The 24,600-nt window shown below is 45.5% G+C and overlaps 1 long non-coding RNA gene across 2 annotated transcripts in view; it reads right to left on the bottom strand.

Annotated features, from left to right (window-relative positions):
- The window catches only part of LOC115095143, a 44,128-nt gene extending 19,738 nt beyond the window's left edge, over positions 1-24,390 (bottom strand). The window contains exons 1-3 of one of the 2 annotated variants that reach the window (XR_003857699.1): positions 23,868-24,390; positions 23,386-23,468; positions 23,221-23,253 (exon numbers count right to left, since the gene is read on the bottom strand). This is a non-coding gene — a long non-coding RNA (uncharacterized LOC115095143). Of the gene's footprint in view, positions 1-23,220; positions 23,254-23,385; positions 23,469-23,867 lie in introns of those variants that run through there. The other variant, XR_003857698.1, reaches the window with a different exon arrangement.
- Between the last annotated feature and the right edge of the window lie 210 nt (positions 24,391-24,600).

Genomic DNA, 24,600 nt, shown 5'->3' with positions numbered 1-24,600 from the left:
CATTTTTTCGTCCTTGATATTGCATTGGCCCCCTAAGAATTTGGGAAATGCAGTTGCACATTGGAAGTTCTCGATGCTTGGCCTCTTTAAAAAAAAAAATAGGGTAAGTAAATAGCTGCATATCCTATGAAGGGGAGTCGTATCAAACATCATAAAAAATATTGGATTCCACTGAGATGGCCTCGTACTCCAATGTTCTAATGAATCGGTTCCAAGGTCCTCACTGTTCTTTTTTTCTATAAACTTTTTATGTAATTAAAAATTACTCAAGAGCTAACGCACACATTTTAATTCATTTTCAAGCTCCCTCTTTCCATATAATAAATCCAAACTACTTAATAATCTATTATGGATGGACGCTCATTATCACATTCAAATACTTGTTCTTCCACAGGTCTGATGAAATCCATGATCACCCAAACACAAGCCATGTTTCAGTCTAAGATCTGCCTCGGGTTATATCTATTATTCAATTCAATTGAGTTCCGCAAGAAAGCATCTTTTCATGCTTTCATACAAAATGGCACAGAAATTCAATGAAAATTTTAAACTCCGTACCAAGCAAATGGATCTCTTCAAATACACGAGAGCAGGTTGAAGCAACCCCAATTTCAACCCGCTGCATGCCTAGAAAAGCAGACCTGCATCTTTTAAGGAAATTCGAACTGCCTCTCCCAGGCATGCAATGCGGTCAACCCGTGACTGGCTTAGCTTGCCCATTATAATACAGAGCAATCTGGTTGCCCTATCTAAATAATAAAAAAAAAACTATACGAACAGAACATTTAGTAGATTAAAATGTTTATTGTGTATTGCTCCCAGAAATGATACAAGTAGTAGATCATTACTGTACCTGCGTACAAATTGTTAAAATATGCAAAGATAATTTGACATACCCATTTAATTAAGAAGGTGTTGAATTACATAAGCTTGTTTACACATTTTTTTGCAGCTGGTAAGTACAAAAGATACTCTGTCTTTCACTCTAATCTGATTTCAATCTTCAATTGAGCCATGCTAATAAAGAATAAAAACAAATAATCCTATTGTCCGTTATAGAACGGAAGAGGGAAAAATGTTAAAATCAGTTTGCTTGTTTTATTTTATTTCGGAGGATAACTAAGTGCTGGGTGTATTCTCTTCTTGACCTTGGCATTCACACAGGATATCAGCAATAAATATTTATGAGGTAAACTTGCCTAGATTTGGTCTTGGTTCATTTGCATATCTTGAATACCATGGCTGCTATCCATGAAGGACAATGGTGAATACCACTGCCTTAGATAAGCATTTTCTCATAGAAACGAAATGGGCAAAAAAAGTAGTACTACATTGGTCCCTTAGTATTTACATGTTGCAAAGCTTCTTACATGCCCAGTCCTTCTATCATGAACCAAAATGAGTCAGTAATATTGTGCTGAACTTCAACAGAACCCTAAACAAGCACTACCCCTAATGGGAAGCATGAATACAGCATGAACAATTATTCAGTGGACCAAAGGAAGGAGAATTTTTATTGTATTAGGTTTCCTGACCGTAACAAAAAGATATGTACCTTTTACTCAACAAAACTGTAAACAAAAAAGAAATAACGCAGAATAGGTCTAAAAGCAAAAATAGTTCTTAATCTTGGAATGAAAAAAGGAGGGGGCTCTTTTTGATCTAATCTAATATAAACTGGTTTCTTCAACCACAGATGACGTCAACAGAAATGGACCAAATGGTCCATTCAATCTACCCATTAATACTTGCCGACTGAGCTGCCATTGGTCCAACTTGGTCTCTGGTTTCCTCCTTCCCTGGCCTGGCCCCTTAAAATTCCCCACACTGCTGAAAGCCATTTTTACAGCATTCTTTAATATTTTCAAAAAAACCCCAGTGGACTCCCAAGAATAAATGTTGACTGGGTGTCTTTCTTCCACTCCATCCCACGGTGTTATCAAGAGTTAACGACACTGCAGCTCATCTTCTAGTCAATGCAAGTCTCTTTTCACGTGGGCTACAGTAATTATTAGGGAGATCGCCCCTGGAGGAGTGTTTTCAGAAGAAAGCACTCATCTGACTGAATCAGGGTTCCTTCCTTTGAAGCATTTGTCACATTTCTCCAATTAACCTAGCAAATCATGCCTGGCATAAGGCAACACCTTTGCAACACTAAAAGGAAAACAAAGGCATTAAAATGCCGCCTCGTTCGTACGAGATTAATCATCCGGAAGCTGAAATGTTCTCTAAATTGCTCAAATTAAAGCAAAAAAAAAAAAAAGCAAAATGTTATATAATTAGGTGTAATACACTAGATAGAAGTAAATGTGGCGAGAGGATTGCTGCTTTCCATGTAGAATAAAAGCTGAAATACATGCACCTGTAAGACATTAGCATTTCTTGGTTTTCTGTTCACAGTTCTTCCAAGTATACTGAATACCCTGTTTTTTTATTTTTAATTTATTAGCACATTTAAAATGTATCTCAAGATGTCACCATTTCAAAATGGTGAAGGGTGCCTTTGTAAATGCAAAATTTCCCAACGGTATTGTAGTTGCCGGATTAATCCACCTCGAATTTGTAGAAATAAGGGACTCAGCAACCCAGGTTTAGCTGACACCGTTTTCACTGGGCTACCTTGATACACTTAAGGTCGCGGAGGGCTAAGCTCCCTTCGTCAGGTCAGAGAGCACGCAAAACAGTGATAAACCAAACTGCTTTAGAGGCAGTGCAGTACGTGGAACTGGATGGGCGCACAGCAACAAAGAGACCATGTTTGTGCACAGTGTTCGGCTGGTCCACGTGGAACACAATGGGTTAGTCTGCAGAATGATCTTTCCCTCACTGTTAAGAAAAAAATACTAGATCTGCAGGTTTCTAGCTTCAGTTTGGCAGGAGTAAAAAAAAAAACAAACCTAAATAGTATTAAGTTATAAAATTGGTTTCTGGCTATTCCAGACTGCACATAATTTGAAAATACCCCATTTTGTGCTTTCACATCAGCTGCTCGAAGGCTGGCTAGACTGAAACGTTTCCCGTTGAGCACACGTTTCCTGGCTCCAGCCCGAGGCAGGTCTGCATTGGATGCTCCTCGTCTGGAGCATTTTTACTTCCATTTTTTTTTTTTTTAAGTAAAGCAGGTTCAGTCCTCCTCCTCTGGCAGCGGTTATAACATAATCTGGTCCCCACTGAAGGTGTCAAGTGGCAGGGTGTGAAAGCCCTCCTCCTCCTCCTCCTCGTATGGTAAAAGCACTCAATCCCAGGCAAAAGGCCAAGAAGGGGATCCATTTTAGTTCAAAAGCCAACACCGTGCACTTGGATTTCAGCCAAAAGGCATGGGGTAGATTTTTAAACAAGCCACGCAGTGGTTATTCAGGCGGCTAGGCTGCCTCTGAATTTTTATTTTTTTCTCTTAAATCATACCCAGCAAGATTTAAGCAGACTGGTTTTGTGCCCAGAGATAGCTTCGCCATCCCTTAGCCCAGTTAGCACTGGAAACTTGTGCTGGCTGATTAAGGCCTCCACCCGCCATTCACTGCAACCCCCACGTTTTAAGCAGCGCGTGAACCCAGGCTACTTCGCCTATTGGGGGATGGGGGGGGAAATGTTTCAGAAACTTGGGTCTAATCACCTACGGTAAGTTCTGGAGCTAGCTGGCAAGAAAACCTACTCCTTAGGCCCAGCCCTGCGTTTCCTGCAGCAACTCAGGATTTGTGAGTCAAGTTAGAAAATTGTGCAGCTTCTGCGTGGCACAGTCACATAAATTTGCTCCATTTGGCCTAATAAATTATGTAAATCTATTTTGCATAATGCAAATTAGGTGCTTTTCCAGCTTTGCCCATGTTTCTGTATCATTTTATTTTGTATTTTGGGGGCTTTGTGGGTATCGAGTATGTTGGAGCAAGAAGAGAGGAGAAGGGGATCTCAGAATAAGAGGAAGAAATCTTGGGGAGGGGCGAGGAGCATAGATGGTTGAGGTTGAAGCAAGAATAAAAAAGAGAAGGAGGGGAGACAAGTAAGAGGCACAAAGGAGGGAGGGTCTGAGATCAGGATAAGGTGAGGGAACGTTCTGGGATTGAGGAGAAGAATGGAGAATCAGGGAGGCAGTTGGGATGTGTGTGTGTGTTGTGGGGTAGGAGAGGTTTGGGGATCTAAATGTGTGAGAGGAAAGTGTCCCTCCCCTTGCAATTCCCAACCCTTCTCTCCCCCCCCCCCCTTCCCTGGTTCTCTTATTCTCCCTTCCCCTCTCCTCTTTCCAGGTGCCTTCTCTCACCCCCATCCCCCATATCAAATACACAAAGCAGATCCCCTCTTAATCCATCCCCCCCCCCCCGCCCGGGTCAATCCTTATCCATTCCTCCCGCTAATCCACTCTCTCACTCCCCAATTCCTCTTTTTCACCCTCCCCCTCCAGGCAAACTCTCTCTCTTGCCCTTCCCCCCCAGATCCCCTCAGCTATTCTCTCACTGCATTTTCCTCTTCACCCTCCCATAGTGATCTGGGCCAGTAGCAGGAGAAGGAGGGGAATGCCATGGGGTTCAGGCCAGCAGGGGGCATGAGAGAGCGGGGTGAAGAGGGATTTGCAGCATAAGAGAGGATAAGGAGATTGGTCCCGAGCTGAAATCTCCTGCTTTGAAATTAACAGTTCAAAGCACCAGTCGGGCTCTATCCTGCCGGCCCAGGACAATGTGGATGGAGTTGGGGAGACAAGGGTTTAGTAAGAGGAGATGAATGACAATGAGGACATGCGCCACTGCCCGTGTGTGCCTGGCCAGCCACTGCCCCCTCTTCCTCAAGCTAGCCTCCAGCCTTCTGCCATACTATGGGTACCAGTCAAGTCCGCAGCCCTTACCGCAGCACGGCGGGAGACCAGGGAGCCCGACCCTAGAGTTGTATAGTACTCGGCCCAGCTCACATAATCCTCCCAAAACATGTCAAAACATTCTCAAAATAAAGAGAAGGCACCAGCTCTTAATGATGTTACATCCTCCCTATCCCCACAGAAACTAATGAAATATGGATTCAGTTCATTTTTAGTTTGGAGAATTTCCATGGTGGAAACGTTTTAATTTCATCTTGGAGGATTTCACTTTCATTTCACGAGCACTTGCGATACGAGCGGAGTTGAGAATCCTGGAAATCTCCGTTCATTTCCTTTGACCAGCGACCTGGAATCTTCCAGATCTTCCCCCTGTGCTTGGAACCAGGACCGCATGAGGTTCAGGGGAAGGATCCCAACCAAGTGAAATCACTTTGTTATAATGGTGGGCACATTTGGTGATGCTAGATTAAGGATATCAAGAGGGATTGATTGTTTTTTTTCTCCCTTTATTTAACTTTAAATGAATACAGTCAACACAGCATCCAGCGTATGCACATCAAACAAGAAAAGGCATCATGAACCCTAGGAGTAAAGTGTTCCAGGGCTGCTGTACAGCAGTTCTGTAGCTTCTTAGAACTGAACTGGTGTCAACTGCTGATACATCAGACACCTCTGGTAATAAAGCAACAGAGTAAATGATGGCAAATAAAGACCAAAGTCTGCCCAGTGCCGTTTAGGGTTGTGACTGCCACTCCGTGCGGGATACTCCAATGCACTCCTGGAAGCTCACAGCAATCGTGCCACTGCTGTTATGTCTGAATTGCCATCCCATACAGGTTACCCAGGGCTTCGCTGCCATCCTGCCTGCAAGGATCCCCTGGGTTTGTCTCACTGCTCTTTGAATTCCGTTACCATTTTTTGTCTCCACCACCTCCTCTGGAAGGGCATTTCGAACAAAGACCATCCAGGAAAAACTGCTTCCTGATATCGTTTCTGAGTCCAGCTCCCTTGGAGCTTCACAAACTTTCTTTCCACTGGAAAAGGTTTGCTTCTTTTTCATTTTCAGCTACTTAAATATCTGTATCATCTCTCTCCTCTCTTTCAGGATATACATAGTGAGGTCCTTCCGTCTCATCTCTTAGGGTTTTTGGTGCAGACCTTGCACCATCTTGGTTGCCTCTCTCTGCACCGTCTCTAGCTTCTTACGTCCTTTTCTAAAAGTACGGCCTTCAGAACTGAACCCAATAGAGCTGGTGAGGCCTCGGCAATGACCTACAAAGAGACTTTATCATCTCATTTTTGCTACTGGTTATGCCCTCTCCCTATACACCTCAGCATACCCTCTGGCTCTGGCCATTACCTTACCACACTGTTTCACTACCTTGGGATCATTAGACACCATCATCCCCATGGTCTCTCTCCTGGTGCTCACTGGCTCTTCATTGTTGCGTCCGGTCTTAGATGGCTTCGAACCTTGTGCCTCAGCTCTCCCCGCTAGCCTTGGGAAGATGGCTACTGCTGCATCTGCAAGTCGCGCTCTCTGGCGTCCCCAGAACGGCTACGGCGTTGCCTCCCGCCATGTTTCTCCCAAGGGCCTCCTAGGGTGTGCGCACGCTACCCACGTCTTTATTCCAGCTATGGTGCGAACCTCGGGGGCGTCCCCTCAAGTGACGTCAGCCATCCGGGTATTTAGCCTGCCCAGACTTACTAGCTAATTGAGTTAGCAAGGACTTGGACTAGGACTGAAACACGGATTGGACTCATCCGGTCTATGCTACTCTGCCGCTTCCTTGCTGCCGCTGGAAGCTCTCTATCTGCCCTTCGGGGTAATCTCTAACTTGGGTACCCGCTCCTCGGGGGCCCTCTGCTTTATTTCAGGTCACTTACAGGGATCAGGTACTTGCTCTTCGAGGGCCTGCTCTCCCTGCCTCTACCATCAAATTCTGCCTGGTGGAATCGCCAACCTACGGGTACCATCTAGTAAGTAATCTAACTCTCAGTCTGTCTCATCTACAGCATTGCCTTGCTGGGAAACCTACAACGGAATCCCCCTATATCAACGGGGTGAGACAGGCTCACTCTGCCGAGGGCCCCGAGACTGCTACATCTAGACCACCTCACTACTGCCACCTCTGGTGGTATACATCAAGCTGTACAATAAAAGATCTAATTCTGTGTTTGTGCGTCCTGAGTCTAGCCCAGTACTGTGTCTCCCACACAGGGCGTGGTCATCTGCCACAGTACCCAAGAATCCACCCAAACACCGCTAAACCATAACATTCATCACCTATCACACCAGTAGATTCCTACACCCCAAGTGCATAACTGCATTTTTTGGCACTGGGACAGTAGGTTTTATTCAATTTTATTTCTATTTTTAAACAATTTTTAAGTACCTTTTAATTTCTATCCTCCTTTCTTTTTCTTCTTTGCCCTTCTATTTTTTTTTTTAAATATGAGAAATCCTAGTTGTCATAAAAACAGAAAAAAAACCAAGTAAAAAAATTAAAATACAACTCAAAAATATTGAAAATACTTTTCAAAATATATATTGAAAAGTATAATATGTAAAATATTTTTACCATAAGAGTGGACCAAGCAGCTTCACAAAAGTGGAAATCTCAAAGCACCTGCTTTGTTTTTTCAAGGACTGCCTCTACTTGAAAAAAACACAAATCAAATAAAATAGGATAAAAATCCACCTAAGGCAACTTGTGTACTAAAAAAAATTTTCAATGCATGTATAATTCATATGATAAAAAAATATATGTAAAAAACAATTTTATTTTTAAATTATTCTTTTGAGGTACATATTCAAAAGCCATTTAGACAGATAACTCATGTGGCACATCTCAAATGGCGAATGTTGCATATTCAGCCACTTATCCGGCTAAATTATAGCTGAATAATAAAAGGGGCGTTCCTGGGAGGCATTGAGCTGATATCGGGTATATCCGGCTACATTATCTGGCTAACTTTAGACCTGCTACTGCAAAGCAGCACTGAAAATCCCCTCCCTCCACCATCCAGGAGATAGAGGCAGTGCCGGAAGCCTGAGCTTAGTGCTACCTCTCTTAAAGCAGCGCTGGAGGCGCCAGGGGCAGGGAAGAGAGCCCCTTGCTCCCGGCAATGCATGAAAATGTATCGGGGGGGGGGGTCCATAATGTTTTCAATCCTTGTGGGTGGGTGAGAGGAAGTCTGATATAAAAATATTATAAGACAGCGGGATGGGGGTCTTTCTGTATTTTAAGGTTTTTAGGGGCGAGCAGAGCACGGTACGATAGGGCCTTTTATAAGATATTTTGGGAGGGAGGGGATTGGACCGAGTGACTAAAAACCTACCCAGTTATATTCAAACATAGCCGGTTAGGCTTTTTATTATCCAGCTAAGGCAGCCAGATAACTTTCGGCTGGTATTTTCTGTGGGATGTTTATCCTGCTGAATATATTTGACAAGTTATCCGCCTCTGTTGTTTGCTCCCCCACTAAATCTTAATTGCCAAACAATCAACTCTTCAAGCTTTCTTTAGCTCATTTTTTCATTCTGCCTGCTCCCTCGGGGATGTCCTCTCTGTTGCAGATCTTTGTGTTACCTGCAAAGAGGCAAACATTTCTCTCTAACTCTTCCACAATATCAGTCACAAAGATATTAACAGAACCGGTCCCATGACTGTTCCCAGAGATACTCCACTAATCCCCTTTCTTGCCTTTAAGGACGCATTCAATGTGAGCCAAAAAGGGATTCTACCCCCATCAAATGTGTTTTCTGTTTCTAATCTCATATATATATTAATTTCTCCATTGCCATAATTCCCCCATCAAGATATTTTTAAAATGAAAATATGAATTTTTTAAAATCAAACTTTCACCTTCTATGTCACTTTTAAACTTGGATGGTAAACGTATGTTGATTTAAAAATAAGAATACTTTCTGATTTGGGTGCACAGAATTTTGCACGTCTAAAAATTTGATAAAGTAAAGATGCTAATGGCCAAAAATGCACATCACATTCCCCATCTGGAGACCGCATCTTCAAAAGGATACAAACAGGACGGAGTCAGTCCAGAAGGTGGCTACTAAAATGGACAGTGGTCTTCATTCTAAAGCATATGGGGATAGACTTAAAGATCTAAACATATACATCCTAGAGGAAAGGCAGGATAGGGGAGATATAAGAGAGACATTCAAGTATCTCAAAGCTTTCCATGCACAGCACATGAGCTCTAGAATGAGGGATCATGAGATGAGGGTGAAAGGGGACAGACTCAGGAGTAATCTTAGGAAATATTTCTTTACAGAGAGGGTGGTGGATGTGTGGAACAGCCTCCCAGTGGAAGTGGTGGAGACCAAAACAATATCTGAATTCGAGAAAGCATGGGATAAATACAGGGGATCTCTAAGGAAGTGAGGGGAATGATAATGCTGAATTAATTGGATGGATGGGCAGACTGGATGGGCCATGCAGTCTTTTCCTGCCATCCTGTTTCTTTGTAAAAAAAAAAAAAAAGTTGGAATTTGTGGGTACACAACTCTAACAATGCCCCACTACAAGGAGCCAAAGGGACTGAAATCTCTTTTGGTATACAGCTGATGATCATGTGCACAGAATCAATATGGCTATTTCTGATGTACATTTCATTCTCTCAATACAGTCAACTGATCCGTAACTTTTATTTTTTCTTACTGTAGCAGGATCAACGCTGTTACCCCAATAGCTGCCTTTTTTTGAAATGGGAACCGGTTTTCCGTGGGTAAAAAGGCACTTAAGCTGCAGCAAATGTACCGTTAAACTCCCGAGGTGAAAAGGGGCCAGGGGTCAGAACAGGCCGGCTTAAGTACATGCGGGATTTCACTTTGAAAGCCCTTTGTGCTCTCTATCCTGCGTGCTTTGCACCTGCAAAAAAAACAGGAATCCCCGTGACCATGGCCGACTCGGGACTTCCAAAGGGAAACACCACAGCTTTGAAACTCCACCTTCAGGCTCAGAGGAGAAATGCGAAGAACCGTTTTCCTTCATGGAAGAGGATAGAGTGGCAGCGGCGGCTGAAGCAGTAACAGAGTTTACAGAGTGCATGGGAGAAGGAGAGGGGACCCTTTCTGGCCAGAAGAAAAACTGCAGAGCGTGCAATGCGGCGCCATGTTTGAGCATTCGGAGCACCATACTTGCCCGGTTGGCTGGTGGGCATTAAAGAGCTGACAGAACGCTATCCTACATTGTATAATTTGCTAGAGTTTGGTCACAGTCACTTTGTCACCCTCAAAAACATCTATTTCCCAGGGGCTGGTGTTAAATTTGCTGGGTTAATAAGTGATGTTTTTGCATCGGGGGGGGGGGGGGGGTAATAGCTAATAGTCTCCTCTACGTGGCATTTACATGTGATGAGCGCTATTAGCTATGCGTGAGTTTGGACGCGCGTTTTGAACGCACTGATCCCCTTATCGCAGCGGCGGTTAGCCCAGCACGTCCAAATCTCGCATCCAAATCGCTGGTTAAGCTGAGCGCTAACCGGAGTCCACAATATTGCATCGGGGCCCCAGAGAAAGAAAGTGTGAGTCAGAGAGCAAAAGAGAGAGAGAATCTGTGTGACAATGACCAAGGGGAATGCAAGTGAGACATGAGTCTGTGCGAAGACTGCGGCAGCTCGGGAAACAGAGTGTGTAGGTGAGAGAGAGAGAGAGTGTGAGTGAGTGAGTGTGAGTATGTGTGTGTGTGTGTGTGTGTGTAAGCGACTCTGTGCAATAGCGAACAGCAAAGACAGATACCACGTGAAAGTGGGAGATACAGGGAGAGACCAGGACTGCTTGTGAGGGAGCAAGTGTGTGCAGAAACACATTTTGTTTCAGTCTCTCCCCACCCCCGGCCATGGGTCTGTCTATTAGACAAAGAGAATTAATGAAGGAATAGTTGGTGGTGAGGTAGGACTTCAGCATACTAGGTCTTCCCTTCCAGTGCTCACTTTAACACCTAATTATTAAAACCCAATTAGAACTAGGGTTACAGATTCTTTACTTTAGATTGTTATCAGAAAACCAGAATAAAAAGTTAGAGCCTCAACTTGGACAAAGTAAGAGATAGCTGAGGTAATGCTGAGAGTCTATAGGCAGACACCACCATATCTCTTGTATAGCAAATACATTTTAAATCATCAAATGATTAGCAAACTGGGTGGCAACGAGAATTGTCCGTTTGGTCCTGCTCTCTGTTTCCTGTCTTTTGGCCGGTTTGCGGTCCACGAGAGGACACAACTCTCCCTCCCCCAGCGTTCACTAAACAGCAAAAAATGTACCTCCAAGGGACAAATGCTGTCTCCTTTCCTACCATCGATGCTAGCCAATGCAATCCTACCCCAAACTGCTTCAGTGTGAGGATGGACCCTTTCTATCTGATAAAAGAGCACCCTCCATCCCGTTATAGGGGGTGCAGCTGCCAGAATGCAACTTACAGACCTTGAACTCTTGCTGGTTAATGTTCAGAATGAATGTTATCTAGTCCGTCCCATCCCCCTCTTTTTTTTTGTTTTAAAGTCCTAATTTGGCCTGGGGTCTTTATTTGCAAACAAAGGAAAGGCAGGCAGTATCCGATCAGGCGGAAAATAAATCAACAGACTAAAGTAGCTATTTGTAAATACCCAAAGTATTAATTCTGCTGCTTAAAAATACCAAGCTGGACTTATTTGTAAGTTTGAAATGAGCTATACTGAAGAACACTGCGATATATTTTTCAAATGCCACAAAAAAGGCCTATTTCCAAAATTTAAAAAAAAGTCAGCTCATGGCTTGCAGTGCAAACCTTGAGCTTGGGTTTGGAAAGGCAAAAGTAGCAAATCTAAAATCCAACTCCAGTAATGCAATGGGCAGGAATATCAGGACACGACCACGCTAAAGAGAAGCCAAATCCTCCGCCAGGAGATCGTCTAGGTTTCTTATCTCAGCAAAAATCCGCACACGGTCCGCTCCGGTCTGCCCGTGATATCTCAGCAGGCCGCTGGCGCAGGCGTTCATCGTGCCTTCATCAGCAACACGGCAGAAGATGAAACCTTCTGCTCGGATGAAATCCAAACCGCACAGAGGGATTTCAAATACCAAAGAGAACAACAAAAAGCTGCACAATCATCAAAAAAAATCCCAAGCCTGTTTTAAGGCAAAAAGGTGGTGTCGGTGGCCTTGAGCCAGGTTCGAGGTGCGAGTGGAGCTGCGGAACAGCTCGGTGAAAGCCAGGTTCGGTCTACGGATGGCCAGATATATGGCATCCCTTCCCCCGCATTCCCTCGGATCTAGATTGGTCCTCAAGGGATTCAAAGGGATGCTGGGACACCTGGAAGGTGCTCTCGGTATTTAGACGGCTAGGAGGCCAAGTGTCGCTGTGGGATCCCGGAGGAAAACTCGGGACCTCTTCTGTCTGTGTGTGCACTGATGTGTTATGTGATGTAAAAAGTTTTGAAAGCTCCGTGTTAGTCCTGTAAGCAGATGTTACATCTCTAGTATTGACTGTTTGTGCCCATGAAGAGGAATTACTGTGGAAACTGACCTGGACTGGATTTAAGGCCAATGCAATAGCCAGTGCCTTAAGAGCCTGTGTACTGAAATTCAGGGCAGTTTTAATGAAAAGGCTACATTTTTGTAAACTCCCAATGCAATAGGCTAATGCATCAGCAGTTAAAATGTGTGCACACAGAGTTAAAAGGCGTTGGTCAGTGCAGGGTGAACACACATTTTAACTCCGGAGGGGAGGAACTGGAGAGAAGCGCATCTCTTGGCGTGCTCCTAATTTAGATGCGTATCTTTTCTTGTCTCCTAATTTAAACGCATATACTTTGTGGTGCTCCTAGCTGGCTATCTGGCCAAGGTTAAACTTAAAAAAATAAACACAACGTTGAGCCTCTGCTGCTTGTCCTAACAGGAACCCCAGCAAGGGATCCAGCGGAGCAAGGGGTTCCCTTGCTAGGGGAACTCCTATAGACATGCAGGACAATAATGTCTCATGGGGGTGGGACGGGGGAGCACAGCCGGCCAGGAAATAAACCGGAGCCCCTCCGTTCAAGTCCTTCTAGGTCTGGAACCTTTCCAGCTTGTTCAAATTTGGCAGGGGTAAAGATTATTGCTCTTCTTTTACAGAAGCCTTCATATATACAGGCTGGGCACCAGGAGGTATAGTAGCCACATGCGTGTTGCTGAAATAAGCTGGATCGGTGTCTGGATGAAAAGCACTGGAAATATCCAAATAAAAAATTATTCTAATAGGAATTCAAGGGCCTATGAAATTATTTATTGGTAGCTTTCAGCTTTTATCCGAGCAGGCAAGAACAAGAAGATGCCTGCAGGCTGGACCAAAACTGATCAGCAAACTCTTTTTATAATGCCACAATGTAAAATGCAGACAACACAGAGGGACTGGTTATGTCTCTCTCTTGGGTCCACGTGCCACGTATCAAGGTTGTGGAAACAGCCTGAAAAAGAGGAGCGCATCGTAGAGTAAAATTCGCCCCCTCGAGGTAATCCTGGATGGAAAAGCTGGCTGACATCAAGACAAATAAAATACTAGGCACTTAGAAGCAAACCACCAAACAATAAAATAAAAGGCAATAAAAACCAGCATGTCCAGGAACAGCAGGCAATGCCATAAACAGCAGACAGACGAAGAAAAACAATGAAATATGTTCCACGAGCGAAAGAAGCCTCCTGCTCTCCTGAAAGATGGAATTTCAATGGCACATCATCAGCTTCCGCTCGCCGCAGCATGACGGACAGCCGTACTGCACAACCGGGTGACAGCTCCACACCTAGGACACTTAGAGCACTCGGGTGACAAAGTGGTTTTCTTGCCTTCGCGTTTTAATTCTAAAAAGGAAACGGAGCACCGTAAAGTGCTGCGTCTGTTAGCGGTCGTAAATTACAAAAACGCCACTAGAACTCTCTCTCTCTTTTTGGAACACATAATTCGGAGTGCCCTAGCACGGTGTGCACAGGTATCCAAGTCAGGGTGCCCACGTTCCTGCTGCACACCCGATCAAGTTTCAGATTCACGTTTTCAATGCAGCGAAAACCTGAGAACATCGGCTGAAATTTTACAGCGACGACAGCTATGTAGAAGCACAGGGAAAACAGCGGCACACCTCGCACCACCTTAGGGACGGTTAGAGATCAGAGCTTCTGTGAGAGCTGGCTACCTTGACATGTGCTCCTGATGAGCCCTTTAAAATAACAAGAAAAAAAGAAAAAAAGACACAAGTAAGGTTTCATCACCTTTTCTGGAAAGTTTTAAGTCCGCTGCAAGCAGAAGGCAAGGGTGCTTAAGAAAACTGCCCATTACGTCAGCGAGTACCGATAACATAGCTGTAAGTTTGCAGTTCCTTATTTTGCTGCAGACAGTAACATGTTGGAGATGCATTTCATCACCTTCTTGCATTTTAAGCATCAATCCTTGCCCACGTTTGCAAATTTAGGGCACGGCCCCCTAACCCTCTGTGGCACATCTATCAGGAGGGGCGGAGAGGGCCCTTCCCCAGGACAGATTTGGCAGCAGTGTTGATGCCTCAGCTACAGACTCTCCTACCGAATTTCAGCCTGTCCACGGAGAGGGCCTCTGATACCTGTGTGTGGACGGACAGACAGGGCAACAGCAATAGGCGCTTTGCACTGATGAGATGCACCTGAAAACAAGGAAGAAAAAAATAAGATTCATTGCATCAGGGATCGATTTGTCTGGGGCAATAGAATGAACTGGAAGTTTGTTGTCTCCATCAAGTGATGAACTTTTTCGCTTCACGATATCACTGGTTCTAGCTAGCAAGAGAGAGAGACTTTCTTCAGAAGTTCCTGGACCTAATTGCATATATTATTAAATTGCTAAATTGTTATTGGAATGTGATCTGGAAGCTATCTGAAGTAAAGCTTTTAGTACCACAACAATGGCCGCCTTTCGCTATCCTCCAGGGCCTCACGCCAACCAGAGATCTCCAGTGGAGAGTAAAATTTCCAGCCCCGTGCCCGACTGCAGAGCGACGCGTGCAATTTCAGGCACCTGCAAGAACAAACCCGATTTTCAAACACAGGACACCCGTGCACGCTGGCTTGCGGGATTGGCTTGCTAAGCAGTTAACCAGACGCCAGGCTGGGCCTTGCTTTATCTGCTGCAAAACAGGGCACATAGTCAAGTTTATAAGCAGCATGCCGTTTCCAGATACAGCTTTTTATCAAAATTCAGGCTATTTATGCATGTAAATCTTTAACGCACTCTCTCTCCCCCCAAAGTCCCTTTTTGTGCAGGTAAATTTGTGCATGCAATGAAATAACATTTTTCAGATGGTTGAAAATCCTCACTGAACGCACAGGACTTTAACTCCTTAGTTCAAGCTCTTTCTTTTTTTTTTTTTTCTTTTCTATCTGGCTTGGCGGTGTCCTCTTGCTTCTTTAGGGTATCCAGCTCAATTGGAATCAGTGCCACGAGTCTTCACTCACTCTCCCAAGGTTTTTACACCTCTGTTTTTCTATATCTGCCTTCCCAACTCAGCTCAGTCACTGCAGCGACAACCCTCTGCCGGGGCCCATAATCCGCAGCTCCCTCCACAGCCCAGTCAACTGGAGCAGGGACTGGGAACGGGTGTCTCCGCAGCATCCCCGACCTGCCCAAGACTTGACCCGCGGACCAGACCCAGGCCTTCTGCATGGCATTTCCCACTGAGCCAGCCGAGTCCCAAAGTCTTATTACACATCAGCTCCCGAATTAACACTGGGGGTGGGTAGGAGGGGAGGGGACAGACAGGGGAAGCAGACACCTCTCCCCCTTGCTCCCCATTAGCACGAGGATCCGGTGCCTTTATCCCATCCTTGGTTCAACCTCTCGTGATTCACTTCTCTGGTCTGTCCGTACGTGGAACAGTAAATCAGATCTGAAAACGGGTACACACTGCACTACACTTCTGCTCTGCAGCCCGATAACATGATCTCGGTGGGGACCGCAATCTCCATTTGATCAGGTTTTCCCTTTTGAAGTGGGACTTTCCTTGACACCCATCCAATCAAACCAATGTAGTGTATATACTGAGACGATTTAGAGGTTGGAAAAAAAAAAATCAGATGCAATTTCATTAAGCTTCAAAAAAGACCAGCAGGATATACACTAAATAATATTAAAACAGTGGCTACGTCAAGGCGGAGTCAGAGAGCTAAACCCATTAACCGTCCCCTGACTGATGGCTTTTCCATTTGGAAGGGATTTGCAAAAATGAATCTGTAACTAGCTCAGACCGTCTTTGTTAAACACTAGCAGAGAGATAAATCACATTTTTACATCATTCACCAAAGCTGTATTTTAATTCGAAGATCTTTGGGATTGTGCTTGTTAATCAAGTCAGGAAAAAAACCCAAAACCCAGCTATGTACTGTGTATTCAGATACACATAAATTAAACAATAAAAGCCAACACAAAGAGAAGATAAATTGCAAATGTATTATATGGATTTACCTGCTGCAAGAGCAACTGCTAGTGCCTGTTGATTGGCACCAGTTAGTATCTGGAAACCCAGGCGCAGGCACATATGGATGCCATTGCTGCAGTGATTTCAGGGCCAGTATGGAACGTATAGGGGAGATCACGCAGCATTTTCCACTGTCGAGCCATCCTGCAGAAAATACGCCGATAGACAAACGTCTAATTATACCGAGCCCAAATCAGACTATTTGTTCTAACCATCAGAATAGTCCAAAATCAAAATCCAATTGACCCGAGTAGCCCTCGCCACAGTAAATAAACCTTTGATACCTAGTTTTGGTCAGTCGCAAGGATTTTGTAAAGTTCAAACAAACCAATTCATGAAATATAATTCTAGATATTCTCTAGATGAAAAAAAGAACTGTGAAATTAAAAAAAAAAATAAAAATAAAGGAAAGAAACAAATATTAAGACTTCTACATATGTGGGAGCATGTTGCAGGCTTGCTAACGTTTGAATCAATGAAGCCAAAATACCTACAAGCTAAATTTTAAAACGAGCGCGCATGCACCCACACACATGCACGTAGGTGCGCTAGCGGAGATACAGTAGGATTTTCATTCACATGCGCTTGTGTGCGTGTGATTTAAAATACGCCTAACCCCTGTGCAAGTATGCTCATGATCCTAAGCGGGTACACAAGCAAACATACTTCGCACATCTTCCCTAGGACTTTGTCGGGTGTAACGCGTGTATGGCGAGCGGATTTTTAAAAAAACATGCTCGCGTGAGGGACATTCCCAGCTTTTCCACTTAAGGCCACCAGTCCACCTCGAGGACATCCAAACCCCTCTGCTGCTTCATCCCGAATGCCCTCCAGCTGACACAGATACCCTCGCCCTGTCGGGTGAGCCCTAAAAATGCGATTCCCGCGTACTTGCTCCTCCCATCGGGCGCAGCAGCGAATATAAGCAGCCGACGCGCACACTGCAACTTCCAGTTTTAAAATACAGACTTGCGTTCGGAACTGTTGGCGCTGTCCCCTTATTTTTTTGCTCACGCGTCGCACGTATGCGCACAATTCTCAACTTTCAAAATCCGCGCCGCTGGCAAGCTCACGCCTGTGGGGCCTTTTTCGCTATGAGCAACACATTTAAAATGGACCCCCTTCATCAACAATGCTACTGAATTTGTCTCAGGAAGAGCGTCTATAGCGTAATTAATCAGAGGACTAACGTGATTATATAATTTACATAAATAAAGCAATCATCATCCCGATGGCTATGGATTTCACCACCAAAAAGTGTCTAGGTCACAAACTAGATATTATTAGCCAAATACCGATATGATGTTGTCACGAATATCGGTATAGAAAGGTTTATAAATAAATAAAATAAATGCAAGGTTCTCTAAACAAGAGAGCAGAGACTATTTTTCCAGTGGAGACTGCACCAAGGGGACTACAACTTTAAAATGTAATCTAAAACAAAATCATTGAAAATTATTTCATTGGACTATTTTTTTCCCCATTTTTCTGAATCCACTGCATTGCAGCATCCAGCAGGCTTCTGCTGTCAGATAACGCTGTGGCTGACTGGGACATTTCCACACTGACGTTTCTTAGCTGGATTTCGTCGGCATACCACGGCGAGGGCCCCAAAACTCAAGCGACGAGAAATGGCGGCAGAGCTCTGGTACATTCTGATGTAAATCAGGGTGGGGGGGGCGGAGACGGCAAGCTGCCGAGAGCGGGCTGCAGGCCACACTTCCCAGGCGCGATCTCCTGCAGGTGGGTCAAGCCTGTAACGATGACAGCCGGGAGCTATCCTTAGCTACAGCGGCACAGGCAGGGAGGGAGGTCTATGCAGGCTGGGTGGGCCATGTGGCCCTTATCTGACAGCATGGACTATGTGACCCAGGAGACAAAAATTTAGGCTAAGTTTCAATCCGTAACGCCTTGTGTCGGTGCTTGCTACAGCCTCCAAAACATTGCGCTCGTATTTTAATGTGCGATAATGTATATATATATATATATATATATATATATATATATATATATATATATATGCCTGACCAGGAGAGGTGGCTGCATGGCAATGCAAAAAAAAACAGCCAATCAGAATGCTGGATACAGAGCAGTTCTTGGAATTTTAGCTGGAAATACAAGAATCCATGGTAACAGCTCCTCTATAAAACATTCTGACGTAGAACCCGCCTGCACAATAACAGAAGAAAATTGCTCCAATTCAGTTTGTTTTTCTTGACACTTCTGCCCTGTTTGGATTCTAGCATTGGTCGTTTCGTCCCCGGGGCGCTCCATTTTTTGGGGGGTGAGTATATTTAAAAAGTGCCCTCTTAGTGCTGAATAAGAACTGCCACAGCCTTGCTCTTTTGGTAGGGTTGGGTGTGCTCTATCCGTCTACCGCATTACACACGAGCAAAGCCAGCCCCCTACCCAGCGTCTGTTTTACACATATTAGGATTGGTGCTGATCAGTAAAAGGCAACCAATAGCAAAGCAATGGTAATAAGCTCCATGTATGCCTTACGAGTGTAATTGTGATAATTGTCTATTTACTACACGGCAATGACATGTTTTCTTGAGTTGTAGACAATGATGGCACGTGCCCCTTAGTGTACTTACCTAGTCAACGTTAACGTCTTAGGGATTAGCCTTTTGGGCTGGATAGCACCACATAGGTCAGTTTTCAGTCTCCCGTCTGGCAGGACCTGCAGGATGCGGGCTCGCTAGGGAGAGGCGATCTGCCTGGGCCCCATAGGCAGGGAAGGAACAATTGCTCCTGCAGGGTAAGCCAGGCTGATGCACAAAGCTTCAGCCTTAGGACATTTCCTTTGCCAGCCCCCAGTCCGTGCAAGCACCTGAATTACTCTTGTGTACTAGTGTAATAGGAACACTATTGCTTCTTAACTGAGCGGTTGACGCAGTAAGCTACGTATTAAGACTGCGCGCTGAAACTCAGCACGGTTTCCTAGAACACCTGCTAAAAAAAATGTCACTCCGGATGCAGAAAGCAAATGGCGTGCTAATGCATCTGGAATTTAAAAAAAAAAAAAAGCATGCCAACATATAGGTTGCACATGCATTTCAACTCAGGATGGGAGGAGGACTTTGTGCACAAATCATGTTTTGCACACCCAACACTTTTAATCATATAAAACATGATTTGTGCTTGTTTTGTCTGCATAAATCATGAGGCAGGAGAGGGAAGAGTGGAGCCTGAAGGAGGGGGGGGCCCTGACACACTGGCACCGAGACCCCGGGACACCATGCTGGCCCAGCCTCCATTTCCCCTCCATCCTCTACCTTCACCAACCTCATCTGGGGGGAGGGGGGGGGGAGGGGGATCTGCAGTCAGGTGGCAAGGGGAGGAGGGAGCGAGCCAGCTCCCCATCAGCAGGGCTATGCTCGGCTTCATCCAGGGAACCCAGAGGACGCTTTTGGGACTTGGGAGGTCCGTTTACTTAGGAAGGGCGAGGGGCAGGGGGGAGGAACTGCTCGTGAAAAGGCAAGCGAAGGCCAAGCATTGCCCCCATGAAGCTTGTTTTGCATAATTTTCCAATGGAGGCTTCTGTTAAAGATGTGTGCGCAGAAAAGATCTAACTTCTGGTCGGACAGAAGCTTATAGTTTTTTGCACGCAAACTCCATAACATATCGGGCTTGGTAGTGTGTCCGTCAGTGTTCGCGCATGTTCCCCAGCCCGCCGATAGATGACGCAGGCGGCTTCCTGGCTGCCTTGGAGGCTCAAACACGCCGCACAGCGGCCATGGGACAACACCAGCTACAGCAGGTACGAAGGACAGCGGCCATCGCGGGGACAGGCAGAATATAGCAGAGGAGATCCCGGCATGCCGTGAATGGAGCGCGTCCTGCGGCACACGCTCCGTTCGCGGCGAGGATGAAGGCCTGGCGCGCCGTTCGCGGCGAAAAGGGAAGGCCCCCGTGTGCCGCGATCGGTGCGTCCGGGCCTTCATCTTCACCGCAAACGGAGCGTGTGCTGCGGGACGCATGCCGTTCGTGGCATGCCGGGGTCTCCGCTGCTATTTTCTGCTCAAGGCGAAAATGGAAGGCCCCTGTGTGCCACGAACGGCACGCCAGGCCTTCATCTTTGCCGCAAACTGCGCGGGTCCTGCGGCATGCCGGTGAGAGAGAATGTATGTCAGGGAGGGAGAGAGAGAGCAGGAGGGTGTGAGAGAAAGCATGGGGGGGATGCCGGTGAGAGAGAATGTGTGTGTGTGTGTGAGAGAGGGGGAGAGACAGAGCATGGTTGGTGAGAGGGGGGTAGGGAGGGTGTGAAAGAGAGCATGGGAGGTAAGAGAGGGTGGGTGGGGGGATGCCGGTGAGAAAGAATGTGTATGTGAGAGAAGAGACGGGTGTGGGAGAGGGTGAGAGGCAGCTTGGTTGGTAAGAGGGGGAGTGGGGGGATGCTTGAGTGTGGGTTTCAGAGAGGGAGCCTATATAAGGGGGATGTGTGTGTGTGTGTGTGCCAGAGAGTGAGGGAGCATGTATGTGGAAGGGACACTCTTACAGTGAATTTCTAGGGAAATTCAGCTCAAAACAAGAGCAGATGTGCCAATAAAAAGGCTCGCCGCCCAGGCGTAGAACGGGTAGAGTTGCTAGTAAGTGTTTAATTTTGAAGTTATTTTCCTTCTTACTTGTGGGGTTTTCTCGGGTATTTTCTAAATCTCTGCTGACTGAGGGGACTAGCAGGGTATTAGAATATCATTAGGGGGCAAACATAATAAGGTGGGCTGGGCGAACATTCTCACACATGATTACGTGCACATCTTACTCCTGACGCACCAAGGACTTTTCTGCACAAAACATGTGCATGCAACAAAGTGCGTACAGATTAGTGCAAGTGCAGACAAATTCACCAGTGCAGGGACGTGCTGATGAGGAGTAAAGTTATGTTCTTTCTGAAAGGTGTATAGTCAAACAGCATGCACCCTTACATATATAATCCTCTAGATCGGTGTTTCTCAATGTTTTACCCATTGGGGCATACCTGATGCTCGTGTGTGACACACCCTGCCCACTACATGCTGCAGCTGAACTAAAAATATATAATCCTAAATATTGTTTTTTTTAAATGACACAAGAGAAAATATTCTCTTTTTTTTTTTTTAACAACAGTTTTAATCTTCACTTACTTCATCAGGGAGAAATTTGGGACTGGTGTGCTGCACACAGTTTTTTTGATGTAGGGTTGAACCATGATAGACAAACCCTTGGGCATCTTACTAGCAACATCAAAATATTTAGAACTATTCTGCTGAATTAAGACGTTCCCACTTTCAGCTCGCCATACAAAAAAAATTCAAATTTTGATATCATCTCCATAAATTAAAACTCTAAATACATCCACTGTCTGACATTTTGTTAGGTTACACAAAAACCTGGAAAAAAAAATACTCAGAATCTATATAGCAAACCTGCCATACCCTTAGATATAGGTGAGCAACAACCTCACCTATAAAAAAAAGATCATCAACAAATGTACAACACAGGCCGACCCTTACCTAACACTAAATAAAGGAACGTAAATGAAAAACGGAAACATGGCAGTAACTTTCAAATGTTATCTTCAGGCTTTCATGTCAATTTTCAAAGAGAAAAAAAAAGTATGATTTATGCGCACAAAAACATTTTTCAGAACAGGACGCATTTTTTTGTGCGCGCATAAATCATTTTATGTATGGAAAACGTGCTTTTTGTGGGCAAAGCAAGTTTTCTGCACATAAAATACAGACTACAGGTCCCAGCAGTGGAATTCCAGCTTTGGCCTATAGTCTAAGATTAGCCCTGGAAACTATACTCCACCTCAGACTAGGAGTTACACTTCCAGCGTTAAGAAAACACCGGGTAAGCCGGCGCACCTCTCTGAACTGGGATCGGGGGAGGGAACAATAGCTAATGCCATCATCATGTGCAACTTAAATGCATATTGTACACACATTTTTTGTGAGTAAATCTTGCTGCATCAACAGTAAAGTTTTCGCCAAAAAAAAAAAATTTGCGCTCTGCTGAACGCACTTTGGACTGGCAGCAGCAGTGATTGCTGGAGTGGGAGAAAACCAGCAGTGGGGATTTCAAGTACCTGACTCCTTGCTCTCCTCAGCCAGCAGGCATAGCGGCTGATACAGAAAGCAGAGGCTTGCTGTGGGCTGGATTTTCTATCTTCGCAGGGCTATCTGAATCCCGCGGTAACGGGGCGGGCCCGTGAAAGCCGGCAGCGATCACACCCCCAGCGGTGTGATCGCTGCCGGCTTTCGCACCCAATAGCGCCACCGTGAAAGGTAGCGCCATCGGACGCGCTACTGGCGGCGATAAGGGGTCTCTTACCTTTTCGCCGCCAGCCAAAGTTTCCGCGGCGTATGCCCCGACTCCTCCTCTTCCGATGCCGACTCCGGCCCTATCTAACTATCGCACGCGAAAAGGGACTTTCAAAACCTCGCTACAATGACCTTTCAGGAAATTCAACTGCCATATTACTCTACCAAACCACGTTAAAACTGGGCTATTTACCCCAAATCAACATGGCCCCATGCAAAGCTGCTGATTGAAGACATATCTGTTGAAATAGGAGCAGGCCCTTCTGTTCAAACGTTTTTCATGTCTTCACTTGTTTATTTAAAAATCTGTGATTATAAAAATTGTTTTGATCCCTGGAATACGTCCCCCTTGATGTAGGCATTCTTGTTTTGTTAGGCATCTTGAAATTATTAGTTTTTCACAATAGAATGTTTCACCGCACAAACTTTAGGGGTCAATGATTACTTGTTGGCACTGGGGTTCAGGTAAGCTTTGCATGTGTGAGGACCCCCTTTTTATATACATAATCGGGCATAGGTTTAAAAATCTGGCCCTTAGTTTTTGGGTACTTGCCAGGTTCTTATGGCCTGGATTGGCCACTGTTGGAAGCAGGATGCTGGACTTGATGGACCCTTGGTCTGACCCAGTATGGCATGTTCTTATAAAAATGTGATATTTTCTTTCTGGAAATTATAAAAGTGCAACTTTACTTGTCAATTCAATTTTTGATGGTTGCTATCAACAAATCTGGGCATTTTCAGCCTTTTGGCATTTATTTTTCAATATAATAAGGCACTACAAAGAATGCTACTTACAACTCCAGCCTGTTGATAAACTTCAGCTTCACAAGTCTCCTCCATGATCTGCGATAGTAATAAACTAGTACTGCCTGGTGTCCCTGCAATTAGAACAATTCAAGCTAATATATACAAGCAATTATTTATATTATAGCTTCAACATAAGCGCTGCTGTAGGTTTTACATGACAAAGTTATACATATATAGTTTATACCTAGAGAAGTTATACATAACAGATGATCAGCAACGGAAACCGGACAGGCAGGTAGGCTACACTACAGCTAGGCCATCTTGAACAAACTACAGGTGAAAAATGAGTTGGGCTCAACCGATCATAGTTCCCTCTAAGCTGAGAGCAATCGCTCATACCTTTCGGAGCTCGGAGGTTTTACATAGTCGCTCTCACAAATTTTATTTTGTACTATATGCACAAATGCAAAGAAATTGTTGTTTTAAAAAAAATTGTTGGTTACACACACACACAAAAACATTGCACGCACCTGGTCACTCCTTGGAGGGTGCATTGCATCGGATACTGTTTTCATATGCTAGGACGACAGCTATAACTTTCAGAAGAGCTGCATAAACTTCACGGCGAATGCACAGGGAGGGGAGGAAGGCCCGGCTGTGAGCACGTGGTTGTTGAACCCGATTCGTCTCAGGCCCCGCTCGCCATCCAAACAAGAGACTCGCAGGATCGGGGAGATTTCCCCAAGAGGAAAGGCAGATAAATGCGCAGGAACCCGAGATCGCCGGGGAGCGCAGCACCCGCGCGATCAGCATGCGGCCCGGGAGCACGGAAGCGGCACCGGTCCATAGGTCTCCAGTGCCGAGCCCCGGGAGCTCGCACGGCCGCACCGCCTGACGGCCAAGGGCCCGAGCCGACCCGGCTCCATCAGCCCCACGCGGCCCGCCGCTCTCTCAGCGGCTCCTCCTGCTCCCCTCTCTCTCTCTCTCTCTCTCTCTCTGTTTACATCCCTCAGGCGGCGACCACGCGGCTCCGGCTACTTCCGCACTCCGGGCTCCTCCCCCTGCCCCGCCTCTTGCCTTTCGCTCCTCCCCGTCCCGGAGGTGAGCGCTGCCCGGAGCCTGGGGGGTGGTTGGGGTGCCAGTGATTGGGGGAGGGTGAGAAGACCGCTGTAGCCACGGGTGTAAGGGCAGGGCAGGGTGCATTGGCAAGGGAGGCGAGAGATGGTGGGGGTTGGGGGAGGAAGAATATCTTTAAAACCCGCT

The sequence above is a fragment of the Rhinatrema bivittatum genome, chromosome 7 (assembly GCF_901001135.1).
Source record: "Rhinatrema bivittatum chromosome 7, aRhiBiv1.1, whole genome shotgun sequence".
In the NCBI taxonomy this organism is placed as follows: Eukaryota; Metazoa; Chordata; class Amphibia; order Gymnophiona; family Rhinatrematidae; genus Rhinatrema; species Rhinatrema bivittatum.
Note: the sequence above shows the minus strand (reverse complement) of the source record. Positions and strands in the feature narration are given on the sequence as shown.